We start from the raw sequence: 25,359 nt of genomic DNA on the forward strand, positions 1-25,359 counted from the left end.
CATTGCAGAGAGGGCACTGAGGAGTCTTTAGTACAAACTGAATTTTAGTCATTTGCCAACATGAGAGAAATTTCAGCTGCTGCCTTAACACTGAGCTGTGATGCTCACTTGCTGTGGGATCTTTCTGGAAACCTGAAGAGAAGGCCTGTCCTGAGGCATGTGAGACTATTATAAGAAGGTGAGGAGTAAGAGGAAAGAGGGAAGACAGGGAGGAGGAGGGAAAGAAGAGAAGAGAGAGAAGCCTTTGAGAGGTTAGGAGAAAACAAGAAGGGTCATCAAGGTGAAAGAACTATAAAAAGAATGTATTTTCATGAACATAGAGAAAGCAGGATTGTCAAGAATGTAACAGAAAGTCATGAAGAATAGGGGTTGAGGAGAGGTCACTGGATTTGAAACTGAGAAGTCATTGATGATTTTGGACAGCCTACCAGAATGATAGTGTAGACAGAAACATTTGCCACAGTTAAAGAGACAGTGCAAGTGAGGGAACCTTCTGTTGACTGGAAAAACTCTGATGCTAAAACTAGGAAGTTGGACTACCAGAGAACAGCAGGAGTCAAGAAGAGTACATTTCACACTGAGCACGTCTTGAGCATTTTGAAGTAAGAGAGAAGGGCTAACAGAGAGCCACCTGTTTATCCGGTAAATGGCAGATGATTGATGGCATGCCCTCTGCCAGTGGAGGGGAGACACATCTCAGGACAAGCCTACAAGCCTCAGCCCTTGGCTACAAGGGTGCAGAAACACAAGTCATCAGTCTGTTCTCAGAATATGCCATTCTCTTCTGCTTCTGGATCCTTATACCTGCCGCCTTCTGCCCATAATGTTATGATTTTCTAATAGCTAGCCTACGTCTTATCTCTCTACATTCCTCAGAGATCCTATCCCTGTCTTCTTCATCTATAGTCTGACCTACTTAACCCCACTTTTCTTAATATCTTCCTAGCCCATCTGACAGTCTAAAATCATATTTGTATTCATCTTCTATTCATTTTCTATTTCTTCTGTCTACTAGAGTGTAATCTCCATGAGTAGAGAACCTTGTAATTCATTCAGTTCTATATCATTGATGCTAGAGAATCCTGGCACATGGCAGATGCTCACCACTAGTAGACATTATATGTGTGAGGGAGAGGAGGTTGCCTTTTACATAGGGAAGATACAAAATCCCATGACAAAACTTGAGAAGACCTTAAAGATAAAGATTCATCATAACAAGGAATCTAGTCATCGGCTTAAGTCAGGAGTTTCAAGAATAGTGAACAGCCATGCTTCAGACTGACTAGGTGAATAGGATATATGGATAGGGAGCGAGACTGTGCACCCTCACAGAAGAGGGAGGAGGGCAATATGATGGGAAGAATGAGATCCTGAGGTGAACTAAGAATGCAAGTCTTACAGGAGGGCAGAAGTAAGCATTCTAATCGGAGACAGTGCAGATGGCTGCTCTGAAGAGCTGGTCTGAAGCATGCGCTGTAGGCAAGGACGAGGAGGTCTAGAGAAGGGAGAGCAGGGCCTCCGCTGCAGTCGTGTGCTGACTTTGGATTTTGTTGAATTGTTTGAATTTACCAACCTCAAAGTCTTTATGATAAAATCCAAGTATAGGCTCTTCATGCTTAACTATTTGTAATTCCATTTGGAAAATGTTTGACTTAACTCGAAAGAGAAGTTTACCAGTTTCGGTTGAAGCAAAGACTTGCTTGAGTTGAAAGCATGCCTTGTAAAATTACTTTCTAAAGCTCCAGAATCAAGTACAATGTTTTGCACAAAGTAAGCATTCATCAGATGTTATGTGAGTGTATGAAAAAGTACTCAACCAAGTCATTCAGTGTAGCCCTTGTGTGTGTCATTATAGAAAATAAATTGTAATTGATTTAGCCCATGTGATTTTTAATCCATTATAGATACTTTGGATAGGACAAGGTTTATCTTTGTATTCAAATATTCACTTATGTTTCATATTATGATTTCTTTCATATTACTAAGTTAAGCATAAAGCATACTTTTCAGATATAGTTTTTTAATTTATTTTTTTATGTGTATGTGTGTATTGCCTGCTTGTAGGTAAGTAAACCCATGTCGTGCAATGCCCGTGGAGGTCAGAAGAGGCTGTTGGATCCCCTGGGACTGGAATTACGGACAGTTGTTAGCTGCATGTCGGTGTTAGGATTTGAACTCGGGTCTTCTGCAAGAACAGCTAGTTTTCTTAACCACTGAGCCATATCTCCAGCCCCTCATATATAGTTTCTTTTTTGTTTTTTTGTTTTACTTTTTTTTTTTGTTTTTTTTGGTTTTTTGAAACAGGGTCTTGCTATAGCCCCAGTTTACCTGGAACTTACTATGTAGACCAGGCTGGCCTCCATCTCACAGAAATCCACTGCAAAGGCTTCCCAAGTGGGGCACCTCCAAGCCTGGCTCAGATATAGTTTTGATATTTCTCTTCAAATTAATAACATTTAATTTTATTCTATGAAAGTTTAAATTAATACTAATGAACTAAAATTTTAGTTGTTATTTTGAGGCATTATTCTGCAAATTGCTTAATTCTATATCCTATAAAAAGCTTAATATACAGAGCTAGGGAGATGACTCTATGGGTAAGAGCACTTGTGCACCTAAGTTCAAATCCTAAGCACTCAAATAAAAGCCTGGGATGGCCACACATGCCTCTAACCTCAACATTGGACGGGTGGAGCAAATGGGGAGCCTCACTGGGTACTTAGCCTAGCCAGAGCAGCAAGCTTCAGGGTAAGTAAAAACACTGTCTTAAGTGAATAAAGTGGAAAGTAATAAAGCAAGACACCTGTTGCCCTTCTCTAGCTTATGCACACACAGGAGCATACACCCACAGATATACATGCATACACATGCATACACCACATACATACATACACAGAGAGCTTAGTGTGTAGATAAAGCTGAATGTTAAAATAATTGCTAGCAATTCAAAATCCAGTCAAAATTGAGCAGTTTAGAAATTAAGTTTCTATCACTAAGTGTAAATTTAGGTTCACAGAGAAGAGGACAGTAACACTATAATAATAGGAAGTCCAAATACAGCATTCCATGTTCCGTGAAAGACCCACTGTATTCCTTCAGTAGCACAGTGTTGAGATTATGAAATAATCCCTAAGTCCGGACCCTACCTGAGTTACTGTCAGCAGTGATTTAGATCAAGATGATGTCTTCAAGTAGCCTGGACTTGAGAGAAACACAAAGTGTCTCCACAAGATCAAGTGCTTGATAGAGAATCCAAGAGAATAAATGATTGACATTTGCAAAGTAAAGCTTTGTTTTGCCCTTTAAGATCCTTTTCAGACAGAATTGAAATAAAGTCCATAATGTATGGTACTTTGAAAAAAAATAGACTAAGTGGGTGAGAGTAAATACTTTTCATGTTTATTAAAATCTTGATGTTTAAATGTTGCCATTGTCTCAAATATCAGTGAGATACTTAAAATAACCATTCTTTGAATAGAGGATGTTTAGAAAAATGAAAAATTAAAATTGTGGAAAAAAACCTGTTTCTAACCCCCCACCCCAGTCATAACCAGTAATAGTAATGATATAACATCTGTGTAACATAGCCATATCAAATTAGCTGCCTGGTATCATACTAAATAAAATTCTGTCTCTTCCTTTATTACAAGTGATGCCAGGAACACCCCATGTCCTTTGAGTCCTCTGCAAGTGTCCACAGCATGTGGCTTGTTAGCAGCACAGTTTATTGTATTATTTTTCATTTTTTATTAGTTAATGTGGATATTTGCATATTCATTCATAAAATTTTTGTCAACACTTCAATTTTTTTTCTTTTAGGTTAAAATTCCCATAGAAGTAACAAATCAAACTGCATTTCAGAGTTTATATTAATTTATACTTACCTCAATACAGCATTTGCTTTTGTTTAATCTGTCTTTAGTATTATTTTTATTTTCATTTAATTTTTGTATTTTTGTGAAAAACAATTATCAAGACATTAAATTTTTTACTGGATTTGTGTTGTCCACTTTTCATTTTCTGTATATTGTCTGTTCATGTTCTTTGTCAGTTTTCCTTCTTTGGGGGTTCAGTTTTCCTACAAACTCATTTTACATTTAGTGGCTAAGAACCGTATCATCATTGTGGCAAAATTTTTCAGTACTTGACTTTTAATTTTATGAGACACACATATTTTTATTTGTATTCAGTCCCATCTACCTATCATTTCCTTTGTAAATTCTTCCCTATAAATATTTGTCTTAAACTTAACATTTCGGCATTTTAAAATACGCTGATTAATCATTTTCTGCAGTGCACGAAGTAAAAAGCTCTTTGGCTTTGACACGGTGTTTGCCAGCTTAGGCTCCCACTCCATAATTCTGAATGGTATCTGAAGGGTGATTCTGGAAATCTGCCAGCCTGAAGACAGTGAAAGACTCCAAGCAACAACTCAGCATCTTTTTCAGTTTAAGAAATTCTGCATATGGCATAATTATTTAAGCTAAGGTCATAGAAGCTACTTAGACCTTTGAAATTTATAATTAAGGGATTAATATTAACTTATGAAGACACTCTCATTTTGGCTTAGAAGGGCTTTCTAATCTCAATTTTCTTCTTTGATCTTTTTTCTTGGATTAAAAAATAGTTTTATATCCTTAAATTTTAAAATAAACCTTAAGATTTATATAAGTTGATTGACAGATAGTATTTATTATAATCATTATTATGTCCTACAAATGATGATTCTAAAGTTGACATTTTCCTGTGAGTGTGTGAATTTAGCCAGCTGTAAGGGACTGTAGTGGCACCTCTAAACGTAAGAATTTGCAGAAGAACAACCACACGGTGCCACCTGGGAAATCCTATGATTCATACAGAATGCGTATGCAGTGAATTCATAATCATTTATGGTGTGTGTGCATCTGTGGGTGTGGGCGAATGCATGTGGAGGCCGGAGGTTGAGGTCTGGTGTCTTCCTAGACTTGGCTCCACCTTGAATTTCAAGGCAGGCTGAACTTGTAGCTCTCTATTTTTGCGAGTCTGGCAAGCTAGCTTGCACCCTGGAGGCTGTGTCTCCACCTCCTGCACACTGCGATTATGAGCAGGCTGCCATGCCCACCTGATTGGGTCCTAGATATCCAAACACAGGACTCATGTTTGTGAGGCAGGTGCTTTACCTGCTAAGCCATATCTCCAACTCCAAGGTTTAAAAGTATTTGAATAACTATCTATGGCCTTCTTTGAGTGGTGTAAAGGGTTATCTTGTCTCATTAAAAGCTAAGATTTTGTCGTTGTCATTCTGACAGAACACCAAACCAAATATTCAATTAAATTAGCTTATGTACCTCCTATATAACAAGAGGTAATGTTTTTCTTAGAATCTAATTTTCTTTTTATTATTTTGTTTCTTTCTTTTTTTTTTTTTTTTTTTTTTGTGTATGCATGTATTGCCTGCATATAGGTTAAGTGCACCCATGTCATGCAATGCCGAAGGAGGACAGAAGAGACTGTTGGAGATCCCCTGGAACTGGAGTTATGGATAGTCGTTAGCTGCCATGTATTTTTTTCTTTTAACAACAATCCTTGCCTGTCTCCTACTTTTTCTGGTTCTAGTCTGAGGTACCTGCCCCACAGGAAGTTCACGTAGTCAATAGTGCAATCATGTTTGGGATGTTTGTTTATTAAAAGAGGAGAGTTTCTCTCATTATTTATGCTTGAATATTTACACTGTCAAAGGTCTACCTTCCTTACCTGTTGGAACTGCCAAGCTCAGTGCTAACGTAGAGTCTAAGGGGTAGCTGGGAACCGGGTGCTTCTTGCCAAGGGGCTTTCAGATTCACTGTCTTCTGCTATCCCCATCTCTGCCTCTTTTGCAGTAGAGCACTGTCTTTTCTAGCAGTCCAGAAGACCAAATCAATGGTTTAGCTTCAAAGTCTAGTTTTCTAAGGCTAGAAACCTATGCTTTACTTGGAGAAAATTAAACGTAGTTAGTATATTTTATGTTAAAATCATTTGAAAAGAGAGCTGGCCATAATGGTGCATGCAAATTCCAGCATTTGGGAAGTATAAGCCAGAGGATCCTGAGTTGAAGTTATCCTTGGCTGCATAGCAGTTCCATGGAATAAATGAGACCCCATCTCAAAAAATAAAAACAACAAACAACCAAAATAATTATTTGAAAGGAAAATCTAAACTTTAGTGAACAATTAATTGTAAAGTGAGCATGTAAAGTATGTGAGTAATTCTCCTTCCCAGCTTCCGAATGTTCCAACAGAACCATTAAAAAATGAGAGTCATTAATGGTTGGGGTTTTTTCGGCGGGGGGTGCTCTTCAATTAAAAGCTTTACACCCAGAGTAAATGAAAACATCTTAGGTTAGTGCAGCAAAAGATGTTATTTTGACTTGAGAACTTATTTGAAAATAGAATGGCTTATCATCTTCAGGGGTTAATGCCTAAATTGAAAGAGCTGGTGGTAAATAAAGGGAGAACAAGGCACTGGTTCTGTGTCGCACACTTGCACACATTTGGACTGAAGATATTTTGGTTGAGTGGATGGTTGGGTGCTTTTTTGTTTGTGGATGTTTAAGATTAATGCCATAATTGTATATATCTTTTTGCTGTATATTTTTATTTCTTTTTCTCAATGTATATTTTATTGAATTTTAAAAAATATTTTATTTATTATTTTTATTTTTTATGTCTATGAGTGTATTGCCTGAACTGGAGTTAAGGACAGTTCGTAGCCACCATGTGGGTGCTGGGAATCGAACCTGGGTCCTCTGCAAGAGCAGTCAGTGCTCTTAACCACTCCATATTTTATTGAGATTTATACATGCATCATACAATACATCTTAATCATATTTAGATCCCTTTGTCTATATGCAACCCCCAAAGCCACCCACAGGATTTCATGCATTCTGTCATATATGTTAAGGCCTACTGAGTCAAATTTGTGTACTCAGATGTCGTTCTCTGTGAGTTCATCCACAGGAGCCTGTTCAGCCTATCTAGCATCATTTCCATTAAGAAAATCAACTCTCCCTCACCCAGCAGTGATCATCTGCCAGTAGTAGTTCCTCTGCTGAGATTGGGGCCTCCTGCCCATTTCCCCAGTTCTGTGTTGGTTTTGGTCTGAGTTTGCATGGATCTTAGGCATGCTGTCACCATTGCTGTAAGTTCACATGAGCAAGTTCCCAGAAGCCTGGAAGACTCTGTTTCCTTATGGTTCTGCACCACCCCTGGCTCTTACAATCTTTCCACCCCCTCCTCCACAACGGTCCCTGAGCCCTGGGTGGGTGAGGTTTAATATAGGAGTCCTATCCAGGGACATGCATTCTGCAATCTCATATTCTCTACACTTTGGTCAGTTGTAGCCTTTTGTGTTAACCTCCTCCACTGCATGAGGAAGCTTCACTGGTTATAGTTGAGAGATACGTTAGTATTCTCTCTACCCCTGTTCCACTATGTTCCGTGAGTCTTAGATGTAGAGGTTACATGGTAGATGTGTCACTTTGCGCCAGGCATCTCTGTGTTTAACCAGTTGTAGATCTCTGTAATAGTCTCTATCTCTCTACCTGTTGCAAAAAGAATCTTCTTTGATGAGTGGTGACTGGTATACTTCTTTGTAAATATAAGAATCCATATTTAGAATACAGTAAGAAATTACCTTTATCTAGGGATGTTACAAGACATAAGCTTTTCTCTAGGACCTTTGACTTCTCTATCTATGTGTATTTTGCTATGTGTACAGTGTCACACATGAGTTTCCTCCCATTTGAGCAGATTTTAGGTCCAATTTGATAGCTGCTGATTAAAGATAAACGTGCCCCTATTGCACCCATACAGTTTGCTGTGCCCATCATTGTGTGGTTATTGGGCTTTAAAGCTGGGGTTGGGCTACTGATTGATTTTTTTCTCCCTTAGCAGTTTGCCTAGTATCCTCTAGAACCGTGAGAGCTAGTCTTCAGGGAGGTGGCTTCCAGGTCAGTTCCAGCTCTGTTGCTTGAAGTCTGAACTATGTCTTGTCTTCAGCGATAGGGTCTTACTTTCAAGCTCTGGGAGGCAACCAAGGGCTGTGACAATAGCCTGTGTTATTTTATGAGTTTCTTAGAGTATTCTGACCAACAACTCAAAAGGCAGTTTCTCCTGTCTGGCATGTGTTTCTTGTTATAAAGCCTTCAGTTATACACATGCACTCATACAGATAATTGTATGCATATTTTTCAGTAGGCTTTTGAACTAATACATTTCCCTCTGGTTTTTCACACCACCTAAGGAAGCATTATTTATCTCTCATTTTGCTCTCCCTGTCTAACGTTCCCCTCCCTTTCCCAGTTAAAGTACCCCCATTTTTCCCTTGGTAATATCTGTCTCCTGTTATCCCCTCTGTCTTGAACTCCTTCTTCTCCTTTAGTCCCACGGTTTCTTGTGTATCTTTCTCTCGCCCCATCCCAGTTAAATACCCCCATTTTCCTCATTTCTTCGTTGGTAATGTCTGTCTCCATTATCCCCTTCTTTGGGCTCTTTCCCTTTACCTTTAGGGTTCCTTTCCATTTTCCTGGCTCCTGTGGTTACTTTAGGACATGTACTCATGTATGAGGATTTGGTGTTAAGATCCACAAATGAGAGAGAACATACTTCACTTGCTCTTCTGCAAGTGTTACTTCACTTAGTAAAACAGTCTCTAGTTCCATCCATTTACTTGCAAATTTATTGATTTTTGTCTTTCTTTACTGTTGAGTAGAACGCCATTGTATAAATATATCACCTTTTCATTATCCATTTGTCAGTTGAGGGACACTTGGGTTGCTTCCATTTCTTAACTATAGGAAAAAAGCAGTAACAACCATGGGTGTATAAGTATCTCTACAGTAGGATGAATTCTTTGGGTATATGCCAAGGAGTGGTATAGCCAGATCATATAGTAGATTAATTTTTAGTTTTTAAAGAGTTCTCCACACTACTTTTCATAGCATTTATGTTAAAAGTCCTGAAGGGAATTGGACTGGATGGAACATACCTCAACATAATTAAAGCTATATACAAAAAATGCACAGCCAACATCATTCTAAAGGGAGAAAAACTAGAAGCATTCCCATTAAATCAGAAACTAGAAAAGGCTGTTAAGAGATCCCAAAAATTCTGTCAGAAAACTTATAGAAATGATCAACACTTTCAGCAGAGTGGCAGGTTATAACGTGTATATATCTTTTGATCCTTTTAATTTCATGGCCAAAGCTATGAGTTTTACTAGACAATGCACCTTTTTGCAGTTATCACTGAAGAAAATAAAAGCAAAAGCATATATTGTATTAATATCTTCATAATGAGGAAATGATTGCAAATAGCAGAAAACATAGTTTCTAACACTATTTTGACAGCTCTCCACTAACACAGCAAGTGCCAGTGCATTCCACGTTGTCCGGAAAAGATTCCATTTATACTTGTTTTAGTGTGTTGTGGGATTTAGCACTTCCCCCAACCACTTTCACTCTTAAACATGTCCCAACTTCCACACTACATTATATGTCACTCTGGTTACTGGGGCACTTTTTATATAAGGATTGACTATTTTCTCCTTATATCTCGTACCTTTTAGTGATTGAACATATATTGTACATGAGTCCCTTTTGACAATAAGACTCACCTTATGTTTTAGATAACTAGACTATAATTATTTTATGATTCTTATTATTGATTCAGTACTATTTTATGCACTGAGAACCCAAAGAATTAGCTACTAATTAGGAGACTCAGATAGGTTTGGATGAAGGGACAAGACCTCCCTTTTCCCAATCCTGACTTCTTGGCTTAGACTTTTAGTAAGAGGTAGACATATAGGGAGTGGATGGCATTAGGTATCAGGTGGCTGTCTTAAGGTTGAAAAGTATCAAGGTACATTACAGTGTGAGTGCTAGGCTGAGTCATCTAGTTCTAACTCTTGCACGTAATGGTAAAGAAGCAGTTGTTTTCTGTGGGCTTTTATATCCTGATCTAATAAATTATTCAAAATGGTTAAGTAATTTGACTAAATTGAATGTCCTATAAATATATCAAGAGACATTGTAGAAAAAAAACAGAGAAAGTACATACATAAAGTACAATTTAAAAGAAAATCTTCATTCTTACAAGAAATTAAGGGAATGCTAGAAAGACAAGATGCTAATTTTTACACATTGAAAAGTAAATTATCTTAAATACCAACTGTCAGCATCAAAAGTGATTAAGTATTCAAAAGTGCTGATGGTGGAATGTAAGCATTTGGCACATTGTGCTATGAACCCTAAGACTATCCATCTCTTTTGACTAATGAGCTATTCCTTGGTTAGTATAGCATAAATATCAAAGTTCAAAAATATATACACCTAAAAATGATGTCACTTATGAATACTTTAAAAATTTAGTGGACAGCTGGGTGTGGTGGCACACACCGTTAATAATCCCAGGGAGGCAGAGGCAGGCAGATCTCTGTGAGTTCAAGGCCAGCCTGGTCTACATAGTGAGTTCCAGGACAGCTGGGGCTACAGGGAGACCCTGTCTCAAAGAGACCAAAGCATGGTGGTACACGCCTTTAGTCCCAGCACTTGGGAGGCAGAAGCAGTGGATCTCTGTGAGTTCAAGGCCAGCCCGGTCTACATAGTGAGTTCCAGGACAGCGGGGGCTACAGGGAGGCCCTGTCTCAAAGAGACCAAAAAAAAAAAAAAAGATTAGTGGACAAAGGAATTTAGTAAATATTTAAAATATTATATTCCATGATTACATGACTTTTATTATAGGAATGCAAACATGGTGTGATATTTAGGAACACTGTGATGCACTATATCAGATAAGTCAAAAGAGAAGAAATTTTTGTGATTCTATGTTAGGGTGAGCCCAAGTTTCTGTAAAAAGAAGCCCCAAAATACAGCGATAAACTAGATAGGAAATTTTATTTCTCTTTCTTGTAACAGTCCAGAATTATTAGGACGCCTGATGGGCAGGGGAGACTGTTGTACAAGAGTCTTAGGAGCCTAGTTTCCTGGTACGATGTCTCACTCATTCTAGTGCGGTGATTCCATTCTTGCATTAAAGACTCCTGCCTCAATTGGCACTATTTTCCAGCTAGTGAGGAGAAGGAGATAGAAAATGAGGGAAGCATGTCATTTACTTTTAAGGAAGTTTCACATATAGGTATCTTATGCCACTGAAGAAAGCATTGTTTCAGGGACACACCTGGAGAAGTATGGACCTGTTGACTTGCATGGTGCTAAAAGTCAGGGAGAGATTATCATTTGGAGCAGAGAAGGGGGAGCAGATAGCTCAAAGGCTATGGCACACGCTCCATATTTGGTGCTAGTGCTACACACAGTTCTGGTGAGTTGGGTATAGCAGCGAGCAAAACAGGGAGATAGTCATGTCTCCTCAGAGTTCAGTTTCACAAGAAAAGTTTCTTGTAAACTGTTATATGCATCTAGATAACACACACACATATATGTACATATATATTTAAGTATTAAAGTTAAGAGGCTGAAGAAATGGCTCTGCAGTTAAAGAGTACCAACTGCTCTTACAGAGGATCCAGGGTTGGTTCCCAGCACCCACAAGCAGCTAACAACCATCTGAGACTCCAGTTTCAGGGAATCTGACACCCTCTTCTGGCCTTCCTGAACATTGCACAGCTTGGGTGTGCTCTTGGCACCCCAGATCTCTGAACTACCCTCTTAGTCCAGTCCTGCCAACTGTGTCCTGATTCCCTGCACTCAGATCAGCTCAGTTTTTCAGTCTAGCTTGTTAGACCCTTCACAGATTGTCCCCCACCCACCATACCTTTGAACTACTGAGACCAGCCTTCTACCCTGGCTATCCCCACCCCCACCTTGCCTTGGATTCCCAAGACCAGCCTTCTTCCCTGACAAGTATCACTGTCACCACTCATCAAGGAGGCTTCTTTTGCACCAGACGGAGACTCCTACAGGGTACCACAACTGGTCACACACAGACACTGTGATTTTTCTAAGCCTACATGGCACATCTACAATGCAACCTCTATACCTAAAGCTCATGGAACATAGAACAAGGAGTAAAGCAGACACTAACAAATCTCTCAGTTCTCATTAATGAAGTTCTCTCATGCAACAGAGTACCAGGAACACAAAAGGTCACAAATGGTCAAAGCATAGAAAGTAAGAATCTGTAGAATGTGGGTCCTTGGAAAGGAGTCCTATATTAAACTCCACCCACCCAGGGCTCAGGGACCATTGCAGAAGAGGGGGCAGAAAGATTGAAAGAGCCAGGGAGGAGGCACATAACCATATGGAAATAGGGTCCTACTAGCTCCTGGGACCCTGCTCATTTGAACCTACAGCAATGGTGTAAACTCAAGTAGACAAAATCCAGCATAGAACTGAGGAAATGAACAGCAGACCCCAATCTTAGCTGAAGAAATATTGGCTGCTGGGTGAGGAAGAGCTGATCTTCCTAAAGCAAAGGACTCTAGATAGACTGACTAGACCTCAGTAGATGAATTTGAGGGACACTAACTTGACACAATAGGCCTTAAGACAAATGACAGAATGTATAAATTCCAGAGGCGGGGGGGGTGGATATGGGAGGGTATCAATGGAAACGGGGGTATAAAGATGATTAAGATTGATTGAGATGTTCTGTATGAAGTACACAAAAATTCAATAAAAATATACCAAAAAAGTAAAACAGATAGACAATTAAAAGAGTATCAGGGTTGGGACCATTTAAACAGTATGGCCAAAGTTGGCTTCATTGAGAAGGCAGCACTTAGATACAAATGAAGTCATTGTGAACCTTGTCATGTCTAGATGAAGTGATTACTGATATATGAACAGCCAGTGTGAAGACCCTAAGGTAAGATCATAGCTGGTATAGCTCGGGAATAGTTGGGAAGAGAATGTAGTACAGGAACAGAGTGAACAAATTGAGGAGAGGGGATGACATCAGAGAACATCCCAGTTCCCTGATCACATGATATCTTCCATGTGACCTAAGGTCTTGGCTTTAGCATTAAGGAAAGGAAAACATGAACATATTTCTCCATGAAGAGAAAGTCTAGCTGTCTGAGAACAAAGTAGGAAGGCAGCTGGGAGGGTTGCTTTGGTAGTCCAGGTGAGAGATGATGGCGCCTCAGACCAGAGTGGTGCTCAGATTCCAGGTGTATTTTAAAGTCATCATGGCTTTCGGATGATCTTGATATTCAAGTATGAGATGGAGAAATGAGCCGTGGATAAGCTCACACCCAAGAAAAATATGCCAGCTCATTTCTTGGTGGAATGAGGTTATATGTGATTTCAATTTTTTTTCTATATTTCTAAATGTTCTGTATTATGAATGCTTTGTAAGCTGAATAGTGTTATTCAGAAGTTGCCATATGGTCATAATTTTCCGTGTCTCTGAGCCCTAGGATTGTGTCAGCCTGCTTTGCATCTTTCCTCTCCTAGGAGATCAAAATCATAGTGGCTTAGCCCTCCATCTCACTAGCTCTTATCAGAAACCAAGCAATGTGATTGTGATGTCACTTGCCCTGCTCACCCCTTCCTGAGAGATGAGGGCTTTCCCAGCAGATGAACTCCATGGGTCCAAGTCACCAGTCAGAGCATGGAGGCATTGATAAGCCACTGCGGCTTTTCCTGTCCTGCAGCCTGCACATAGCGCTCTCATCATCATTTCTGGGTTTCTAGTGTGGGTTGAAGGAGATGTGGACCTCTCTGACTGTAGATCTCCCATCTCCAAAAGAAAGACAGTCCCTGGAACTGATAGGAATGACAGAGAAGTATGGTGCCCCCAAAACTGAGCAGGGTCACAGCACGAGACCCCTGAGGGACACAGGACCGTCCATCCCCAAAGAGAAAAAAGTAAGACCAAAAACAGGACACCTTTGTGTCCCTGAGATGGAGCTCTTGCTTTAAAAGAAAAAAAATTATCATTGTGACTATATTTTAGACACTGGAGACTAGATTTTGAACACAGCCATTCCCATCAAGAACATCAGTTTTATTGGGGGGGCGGGAAGAGGCATGAGAGGAACAAAATTGTCATTATATTTAACTGAAATTAAATCCATCATCTAGATTTATTGGACTACATGGCCTGGGAAACATCTCAGAAGGTCTTGAAATCTAGGGGGAACAGATGGAATTGAGCAGAACTTTCTAGAAATAGTAGACTGTAAATGTATTTACTTCATTACTTAAAAACTTATGAAGAACCATTGCCCAAAACAAAGTGAAGTTGCCACAGATTCTTGACCATTTGGGAAAACATTTGCATAATCCCATTTCTCCCTTCTCCCTTTCCTTATTTTTCATATTTATTTATTTGTTTGTTTATTTATTTATTTTGATTAAATTCATTACTTTCATATTGTGTCTAAATACATATGACATAAAATTTACTGTTTTAAACATTTCGTATTGTATAGTTTAGCAGCATTATGTATAAATTAATTTATTGTATAATCGTCCCTAATATCTGTCCCCAGAACACTTTTAATCTTGTAAAACCCAAATGGTACATGTCAAACAGTAATTCTCATTACTTCCTCCAGCTCTTGGTAACCTCAATTCAACTTTCTGTCTCCATGTATTTGACCACTCTAGGTATAAGGTACAAAGGAATCATTCAATAACTCAATAGTTACCTTTTGCTGACTAGCTTATTTCATTTAGTATCATTTTATGTAAGACAGAAAAATATTCCATTGTATGGTTGTGCCACATTCTGTTTACTCTTACATCTATTGATGGACAGTTGGTTGCTTCTACCTTTTAGCAACTGTAAATAATGCTTTTGTGAACATAGATGTACAAATAATTGTTGTAATTTTTATTTTGGGGTGTTTTTATTGGGGTGTTTTTTTGGTATATACCCAGAAGATGCTGTAAGATAGAGCAAGCTAAAATAATGGAGAAAAATATATGAGTACAAATAGTCTTTTCTTAATATAGTCATTTTTACTATATTACTTCTTCTAGGCCATGAGCATAGGAGGGTCCTTCTCTTTTCTACTATCTTCTTCAATTATTTTCCCTTGTGTTTTAATTTTTTCATTAAAAAAGTTGTTTATTCTTAGGTAGTTTTTTGTTTGTTTTTGTTTTTGTTTGTTTGGTTGGTTGGTTTTTGGAGAGAGGGTCTCACTGTGTAGCCTGGCTGTCCTAGAACTTTTTGTTTTTGTTTGTTTGTTGGTTGGTTTTTGGAGACAGGGTCTCACTGTATAGCCTGGCTGGCCTAGAACTCTCTATGAAGACCAGGCTGACCTCAAACTCACAGAGATTCGCCTGCCTCTGCCTCTACTTTGTGCCTTGGCACAAAGGTGCCAAGAGTACACATTGGAAGAAAGACAGCATCTTCAACAAATGGTGCTGTCAAAATTGTATCACCACATATAGAAGAATGAAATTAGATCCCTATCTATCACTTTCCATAAAAGGCAACTCCCAATGGATCAAAGACCTCACTGTGAAACTTTTAGAATACATAGGCAATGCCCTATGTGCAGAAAAGGATTTTCTAAATCGAGCATTAGTCACCCAGGAATTAAGGTCAGCAGTCAACAAACAAGACCTCATTAAACTAAACAGCTTCTGTACAACAAAGGAAACAACCAATCAAGTGAAGAGGAAGCCCACAGAATGGGAAAAAATCTTCACCAGCTATTCAGAATACACTGATGGATTTCAATGAGTTCATTGCCTGTACCACTGTACTTACAGTGAAGATATTAGTACCTGAACCAGGTAGAGTATTATATAACATTTTTTGTATTTTTCAGAATGTATTACAAATTATTATTGAAAAAAGCAAAGCTGCATTTTAAGTGTGTGCAGATGTGAGCTTTGGCTAGCAGAACTGTTTAATATTCATCTATGGTATTTTCTTGGCAAAGAAAATACATATTTTTTCCCACTTCAAGACTTTTAACAGATCAGTAGACATCCTCAGAATACTCCAAGGAAGCAATCCTGGGTCATGAAAAACATCTCATGAAATGTCAGCGCCTTTGAATTTTATTTGTGGCAGTTTATATTATTATGCATTTCATATTTCTGAAACAGGAATTTTAGCAGATTTTTAAATGAGATTTTAAAAACACATAGTTTAGGTCTATATTTCTCAAAATTATTTTAATTCTATATAATTTGGATTAAGGGGTTTCTTCAGTTCCAACTACTTTATTAAATGGAAAGAAATAGACATTTTAGAGACTTCCTGAGAACAAGAAATGGCATAATTTCCATACTTAGATAACTAATGGTCCATTCGGCCCTGTATTTGATATTTAACAACACAGAGAGGCTATAAATGTAAACTTTTAAATTTATATTTTCTTAGAAATTTATGAGTAAATAAGTCAACATATATTTTATAAACATTTAGTATGTAGTTAGCTCAGTGCTACAGGAGATCACAGAAGATATATAACTTTGTCACTGATTTGTTGTGAAAAAGAAATAAAAAAGAGCTAGAGAACTATATAATATATAATAAAATTTGGCATTGGGGTACAATAATGGGAAATCTAAGAAAATCTGTAGCAATAAAGGGATATTTTAAGGAGAGGATGGACTTTCATGTGCAGCATTTGAATTGGCACTAGGTTAAGGCATCTGTTTAAGTCTATGGATGAGATGGGAATCTGTGAGTTTAGGATTAATTGAGAAAATGTCAAATGGTGTGGGAGAGATCGCTTAGCAGTTAAGAGCACTACCTGCTCTTTCAGAGGACCCAGGTTTGATTCCTAGCACCCATATGTTGGCTAACAGCTGTCCATAACTCCAGTTCCAGGGCATCCAGTGCCCTCTTTTGACCTGTTTTGATATGGGTGCACTTACATACATGTAGGCAATACACTCATACAGAAAATAAGAATAATAAATAAAAATTAAAAATGAAAATGTCAAATAATTATTTATGAATATCTTAAAGATTAAAAGTGAAGTTAATTTTTTTTCATTTTTATATATTATTGAATTTTTGTGTATTTCATACACATCTTAATCATCTTTATACCCCATTCTCCATCGGCACCCTCCGTACCACCCCACACACTGAATTTCATGCATTCTGGCATTTATGTTAAGGCCTATCCAGTCAAGCTAGTGTCCCCAGACGTCCCTCAGTGCAAGTTCATCCACTGGGGTCTAGACAGCCTATCTAGAGTCACTCCCTTAAAGATCAGCGCTTCCTCACCCAGCAGTAGTCTTCTGCCCAATAGTTCTTCAGCTAAGATTGGGGCCTGCTGTTCATTTCCACAGTTCTGTGCTGGGTTTTTGTCCACTTGAGTTTTCATGGGTCTTGCGCATGATGTCACCATTGCTGTAAGTTCATATGAGCAAGGTCCCAGGAGCCCATAAGACTCTGTTTCCATGTGGTAATACATTTCTTCCCCTGGCTCTTACAATCTTTCCATCCCCTCTTCCACAGTGGTCCCTGTGCCCTGGGTAGGTGGAGTTTAACCTAGGCTCCTGTCCAAGGATCCACATTCTGCAGACTCTTATTGTCTGTGCTTTGGCCATTTGTGATCCTTTGTGTTCATTGCCCTCTGTTGCATAAGGGAGCTTCATTGGTTAGAGTTCAGATATGCATTAGTATTCTCTCTACTTCTTGTTCCACTGTGTTCTGTAAGCCTTATTTGTAGAGGTTCCATTGTAGATGTGTCATTTAGGGATGGGCATTTTAGAGACATTTATTCTCTGTGTATAACCATTTGGGGAACTCTGTAATAGTCTTCATCTGTTGCAAAAGAAGCTTCTTTGAAGAGTGGTGACTTGTACACTTGTTTGCATATATAAAGATCCATATTTAGCAAATAGTAGGAAATTACCTTTGTCTAGGGATGTGACAGCCTTCAGGTTTTCTCTAAGATCTAAGACCTCTCCAGCCATTTGTATTTGGCCATGTTTACCTTACCCCACATGAGTTTCCTCCCATTGAGTGGGCTTTAGGTCTAATTAGATAGCTGTTGATTACCCCAAGATAAAAGTACCTCTACTTCCCCAGTATCGTTTGCTAAGCTGGTCATTGTGATTATTTGGCCTTAAAGCTGGAGTTGGACCATTGATTGATGTTATCCCTTAGCAGCTTGCATAGTGCCCTCCAAAAGCATGAGGGCTAGCCTTCAGGGAGGCGACTTCCAGGTCAATTTAATTTCTTGGAAACGTTTTTCTTATATTTGTTGAAAAGTTGTAAAAATTGTTCAGGAATTTATTTGCCTTTCATCAACTCTTAACATCTTTTTTGTCCACAATACATTTACCAAAACAAGGAAATTGACATTCTACTGCAGAATGTTAATCATTTTGTGTTTTAAGGTGTTGTGGTAGTTATTTTTCTCATTGATTTCATGAAATACCTGATATAAGCAACCAAAGTGAAAAATAGTTTATTTTGGCAATGTTTAAGATGAAATATGAAAGTTTATCATGGCAAAAAGATATGTTGGCACAGGTATGTGGCCACTGGTTACCTTGCAGCTACAGTCATGAAGCAGAGGGAGAGGAATGCTGGTGACCAGCTATCTTCCTCTTTTTCTCTTTTTATTCAGTCTAGGACCACACCCCGTGGATGGTACCATCCTCATTCAGGGTGGGTCTTCTCTGTCATTGGAACCTTTCTGTAAACTCCCTGAAAGATGCATCCTCTGGATGATTCCAAATCCAGTGAAGTTGACCATGGTGATAAATCATCACGTCTTCCCTTTTCCAAGTTGTCACCCAAGCATACCACTTTTTGAACATAACCTCCTGGTCCTCAAATGCTCACAGCTATCTCATAATACAAAATGCATTCAGTTTGTCTGTATCATTCCCTGATGTCCTAACAGTTCTAACATTGTGTGAAAGCCTAAAGTTCAGTATTTTCTAAGACTCAATGCAATCTCTCTTCTTAAAGGTTTATTTTACTTTTATTCATGTATACATGTATGGATATGTGCACATGAGTGCAGATACTCATGGAGGCCAGAGGCATTGGAGCTCCTGGAGCTGGAGTTACAGGCAGTTGTGAGCCACTGATGCAGCTGCTAGCAACCAAACTGGTTTTCTGCAAAAGTAATACATGCTTTTAACCACTGAATCATCTTTCCAGCCCCATCAAGGCAGTTTCTTACTGTGAGCCCCTATAAATTAAAAAAAAAAAATAAGTAAAATAACTCCAATATACATTGGTGTATATTCTCTCCAAAAGGGAGGAATAATGAATAACAAGAAAACATTAGGTCACTGCAAAGCAGAAACCTGGCAGCATAAATAAAGCAAGAGCAAACCCTGCATCTCCATGTCTTACATCTATGGCTCATGACAGCGTAATTTGGCCTCCAGTGGCCCTGGGTAGCCCTGCTTCTCCAGGTCTGTTGCCTGCAGCATATGTGATCACTCTTTTGGTCCAGCTCCGCTTGTACGTGTAGCTTTCCTCAACAGAATGCCCCATTTTACTGGCATCTCTGGCATTCTGGAATCTCCATTGCAACTTGGGTTTCCCTTTCAAAACTTCACACAGTGGCCAGGGCCTCCTTTCAGTGAAACTGACCCTGTCACACATTGTCTAGCCTCAGTGTTTACAAAAACCTTGGTGCAAGCCTTCATGACTCCTTCCCTCTTGGATTTTGCATGCCTGAAAAACCAGCACCATGTGGCTGCTACTGTCAGGCTCTGCTGCCAGCTCAAGATGTAGCCTGCTTCCCTCATCTGATAGCTGTAGTGGCCTCTGGTCTGTGCACTTTGAAAGATAAGCCTGGGAACTCCTTTTCTTATGTGGTTGTTTTTGAGCAAGAAAACCCCTTCTGCTACAATCACAATTTAGTATAGCCTTTAAAATGATTTTACGTTTTTACAACCTGGGACCTTCGTTGAGTAGAGGCTTGCCCTCCAGGCACTCTTTATATTACCCAATACTAAGTGCCAATTTCTCACTTGTGTTAATATCTTTAACAATTATAGATGTTTGTACCTTCCTTGTCTGAAATAACTTTAAACTCACATGCCTTGCTAAAATTGCAATTTTTTCCTGAACTTTTTTCCATTACTGTAACTCTGGATAAGAGCAGTGAGCCGTAACCAGTCACAGCCCAAATGCTGTGCTGTCTTGAAGTTGTCACTGCAAAGCTAATTAGTCTATTACTAATTAGTAATTTTGAATTCAGCCTGACTCAAGTTCTCAGGTGGTTGATCACGCTGCATCCACAGCAGTAGAATGATGAGGTGGTTGATCAGGTGGTTGATCACTCTGCATCCACAGGTGGTTGATCAGGTGGTTGATCACACTGCATCCACAGCAGCAGAATGGTGAGGTGGTTGATCACACTGCATCCACAGCTGTTAAGCCTCTTTGGCAGCGTTCTTCTAGACCTTTCCAGAGGTCTGCCTCCCAGGTGATTCTGAATCCAGTCAGATTGACAATGAAGATTATCAGATATCAGAAATCTTAGGAAAAATAATTTGAGACTGTACATATCCTAGCTACTCGAACTTTTCTCTACTAACTTTACCACCCATTCGTGAATCTTTCTTGAAACAGTGATTGTTGATTTTTCCAGAATCACAGTTGCTTTGAAGTTTCACCATTTCTGACTTTCAGTTTACTGCAGGCTCAGGTAGCTTGATGGCGTTCTGTTTTTCATTTCTGTTATGGGAGGAAATTTTGAAAGTTAAAGGTGACTTTTTAAATGAAAGGTTCTTTTAAAGTATGAAATTAGAACTAGACCTTTGGTATAGAAAAGGGAAAAAAGCTAGGGATAGGGTTCATGGGAAAAAATAAAATAATGAATTTTATGTATTTGCATTCCATTTGCCAAAAGACCTCAATTTGAATTTTCATGCTGTAGTGGCAAATGTGAAGAAAGCATACAATTAACATGAGTCAGTAGAGCAAACTTTTAAAAGTCATTCATTCCAATTCTCAGGACTGAAAAACTTGACAGAAAAATAAGTTCATCCTCAACAGCATTGTCACAAAGGATCTTTTTTTTTTGGTTTTAAATTTTCTAAAAACCAAGTGACCTTAGAATTTAGTCCAAAGTCCAGAAGTTACAAGGTTTGTGAAATTACTTTGGAAATCAATCAAATTAGAGGATAGTATTTTTTTATTTTAATATTTTATTTATTATTTTTATGTTATATGTATGAGTGTATTGCTTGCATGTATGTGAGTGCACCCATGTCATGCAATGCTACGGAGGTCCGAAGAGGGCTTCGGCTTCCCCTGGAGTTAAGGATGGTTCATAGCTGCCGTGTGGGTGCTGGGATCTAACCCAGGTCCTCTGCAAGAGCAGTCAGTGCTCTTAAGTGCTGAGCCATCTCTCCAGCCCCAATAGTATTTATTTAAAAAAAAATTAAATCCCTGCTATTTGAATGCTACAATGCTCAACAGCCAAAACCTTGTTATGTGGTATTTTCTTTGAAGTAGATAATGTTATCTTACATCACCCCAAAGAGGATTCAATAAGAATACCCCCAAAATAACCTTGGTATAAGAGAGTCCATATTAAACTTGAGAAAGTAGTAACAAAATTGAGGTTTGTCTTACTTGTAATTCTTAAGAGATTTTTTTTTTTACTCACACTTTGCTTCTGCTGGAAGGTGGGACATTAGAGGAGTGGTAGGAGGGAAAAGAAGTGTCCAGAGTGCCCCAGGATGTCTTTTGTTAACTTTTTCTTTTTGAAAAGCTGATGTTGACATCTTTAAAATATGTAACTTTTGACCTTGTACAGTGAAAGTTTTGCTGTATTTAACAAAAAGGTTTTTTTTTCTTGAATTCAGCAATTTTTAAGTAGATGAATGACTAAAATTTCCAAAGTAACTAAACTTGTGTGTTTAGAACCACTTCAAAAGGAAAAAGAATGTGCAACTACCTCCTTGTGACTTTTCCTAGTGACATCTGATTCTCTTGAGTTACCTTGCATATTGTCATATCAAGTTTGCCTCAGTTACACTTCATATTCAAGTGAGGCATTTACTGGCTACTGATCATATGAGCTGGATATTATGATAAGAAGTGAAAACACAGAGAAGAAAAGTCATTGATCAGGACCTAAAGGATAAAAATATATTTTAATATAATTTTTAAATTGCAAATTAGCTTATATCCTATAAATACAGATGAGAATAAAAACAGTCACATCATAGTCATAGCTTAAATTGGATCTAGACCTCATTTGGGGTATTGGGCTGTATTTGGCAGAGTTTATAGGATTTCCATGTTGTCTGACTTAATTAGGTTATAAACTGAAAATAAAATACTATAAAAATTTTCAGAGTGCTATTTTGACATGTTTTAGCTTCCCTGTACAATCTAATAAATAGACATTAGATGGCCAAGGAACTGGACAGCACTGTAGTCAGAACTCCAGATGTTGAGATTGATGTTTATTTAAATAATCTGTGAGACCTCAAGAATAGAAAGAAGCAAATCAGATTTATCTAGTATTAGAAACTTACCTCATCTTTACTGCTCAGAAGCTAGAAATAGCGCCATTTTAACAGATAATTACTAAAGATGTGGTAGTTCTATAAAAAATATATGAATTATATTTTTATGAGCATAAAAGGAATCCAGCGTTTGCTTTTATTTGGTCTTTTAAGAAGAAAAGAATAAAGTTATTCAGGAAGCCATTTTGTAATATTTTTCAATAAAATAGCTCCTTAGTTATTTTAGCCTCACATTTTCACATAAGCATTTCAGCCACTGATTTGTACTATTTTTTTGTTTGTTTTGTTTTTGTTTTTTGGTCTTTTTGAGACAGGATCTCCCTGTAGCCCCAGCTGACCTGGAACTTACTATGTAGACCAGGTTGGCCTTGAACTCACAGAGCTCTGCCTGCCTCTGCCTCCCAAGTGTTAGAGGCGTGCGCCACCACACCTGGTGATTTGTACTATTTTAAAATTAGATAGTATGTTGGATTTGCTCTTATAACTTTTGGATTAATTGTCCTCCAAGCCAAATGAACAGCATCAGTGTATATGTGAGCTGTCTGTATGTTTATACTAATAAGAAATCATCCACTTTATGTTTGTGTTTTTAATCAACTTCTAAGTTTATACACTGTGAAACATTAATTAAATATCCACATATATGCCAGGCATGGTGGCGCACGCCTTTAATCCCAGCACTCAGGAGGGCAGAGGCAGGTGGATCTCTGTGAGTTCAAGGCCAGCCTGGTCTGCATAGTGAGTTCCAGGACAGTTGGGGCTACAGGGAGACCCTGTCTCAAAAAGACCAAAAAAAAAAAATTTCCACATATAATTTACCAGTTATATGCTCACACACAAAATATTTTTAATTGACATAGATAAAAGGTAAATGTCATTATAGTTTTAATTTTCAGAAATCTAACATTCTCTGTATGCAAGCAATTTCTGGTGTTCTTTGAAAGAAAAAATTATAACCTGCTTCCACGGTCTCTTCTATTAGTCTAGGAATAATAAATAAATGAATCAGCAAGTACATTTTAAAGATGATAACTATAGTGCTATATTCTATCAATCACTCAGAAGAAATTATACTAATTCAATACGAACTGCTTCAGAAACTGGGAGAGAAATACTTCCCAACCCATCATATGAAGCTAAGCATTAACCTTAATATAAAACTGAACAACAGTACTGTAAAAAGAGAAACTTTCACACTGTAGAAATAGACAATCCTTAACAAAACAGTACTATTCAGATTCAGAAGCCGGTAACAAACATAGCATACCAGTATGCAATGTTGATTCAACATTCAAAAAGTTATCAATGTAATTAACCATATTAAAAATGGGGGAAGAAAGGACCATGGTCCTTAACATGGTATGAAATCCTAGGAGAAGACACAGGAGAGCACATTAGCCAGTGGTTTTAACCATTGAGCCATCTCCCCAGCCCCCAACACATTAGCAATCTTGGGTTAGGAGAACACTTCTTTGACTAGACACATACATATGAACCATGAAAGTAAAGGGTTACAAATTGGACTTAATCAAAATTAAATGTTTTGCTCTTAAAGGCACCATCAAAATAGAAGAACAAACAAAGAAACAAACAAAAAAACAAACCTCAAGCCACAAGCTAGGAGAAAACATTTGCAAAATGTGTGCCTGATAAAGGATTTTTATTACATAAAAGAACTCCTATAACTAAATAATAAGACACAGTTAAAAAATCAGCAAATGATTTAATAAACTTTATCACAGAAGATACACTGTGGTAACTGAAATTTTAATGGTGTTTTAATGATGTTCAGTTTATTTAACTAAACCATGAAAACTAAAATTTGTGCACATTTAAACTATGTAAAGCAAGGACAGCCTCTAAGAAATAGAACCACAACTACTTTCAAAGTTCATTAATTTTATAGATTTGCAGCTCCACTAAGCATCTGATGAAACAACACAACCCATGTGATGGGGACACCATCGCATGTCATGAAACAAGCCGCTCTAATTGTCCTCACTGACTACTAATGAAAATGGCCAACATTTATTGCATCAAATGTTAGACATTTTTCTTTGTAAAGCCTTATCTCATTGTCTGCTCACAACGCCCCTGTAAGGTCATTTGCAGGGACTTAGATATACTCAATATTTGGAAAGATGAGATTCAAATTCAGTTTGTCATCAGAACCCGTGTCCTTACCTACTCTGAGTAGGGTAATACAGGAAGCTATGAGGGCAGACCAGAGAACATAGCTTGATTTTGAAGCCATTAAAGGCTTCCCTGAGGTAGCATTAAACCCTTGTGTAAAGAGAGGAGGGTTCTGCCAAAGTCATGGTCTGTGACCAGCTAACAGCCCTAGACAGGCATCTTCCCAACATGGTCCTCCCTGTCTCCTATGAGGCTACTAGCTTTGCATGCTTTAACTCTTCATGCTTTTCATCCCTGCTCTATCATGAGAAAAGGCTTATTTGATGGTAAAGAGATTTATGATCAGAGTATAAGTTTACAGATAATTCTTTTTAATTGCCCTTCCCCCCTTTCCATTTTCACCCTGACAATTTTGGTCAAGTACAAGATTTTTCATAGAATTTTTCTTATTAAAAGTTGACAGTATCAACAGATAAATAATTGTGTATTTTTAAGGTCAGATAATCTAGATGCTTAGCTTTGTACTTCCTTGTGCTCAGATAAATTCTTAAAAAAAGAATTGGTTTAAATTAAAACAACTAATAAGCCATAACTTCTGCCTTGGCCTAATGGAATTTATTGTGTGCCTACCATGTGTCAGGCACTTTCCCATGTTATCTATTTTAATTCTCACAACTCTTTGAAGTTATTATTCTTGAAAATGTTTGGTGATACTGAGGCTCAGAGGAATTAAGCAGCTTGCTCAGATATAAACAGTTACAAAAGACTAATTCTGGGATATCTTTCTCTAAAAATCTGTTAGGAATTACTGT

The 25,359-nt window shown here is 38.1% G+C and overlaps 1 protein-coding gene across 14 annotated transcripts in view; it reads left to right on the plus strand.

Moving 5' to 3' along the window:
• Cep112 (centrosomal protein 112) overlaps window positions 1–25,359 on the plus strand; it is a 576,146-nt gene that overhangs the window by 379,573 nt on the left and 171,214 nt on the right. The window lies entirely within an intron of this gene.

Source organism: Nannospalax galili, unplaced genomic scaffold, assembly GCF_000622305.1.
Source record: "Nannospalax galili isolate Female #2095 unplaced genomic scaffold, S.galili_v1.0 scaffold781, whole genome shotgun sequence".
NCBI lineage: Eukaryota > Metazoa > Chordata > Mammalia > Rodentia > Spalacidae > Nannospalax > Nannospalax galili.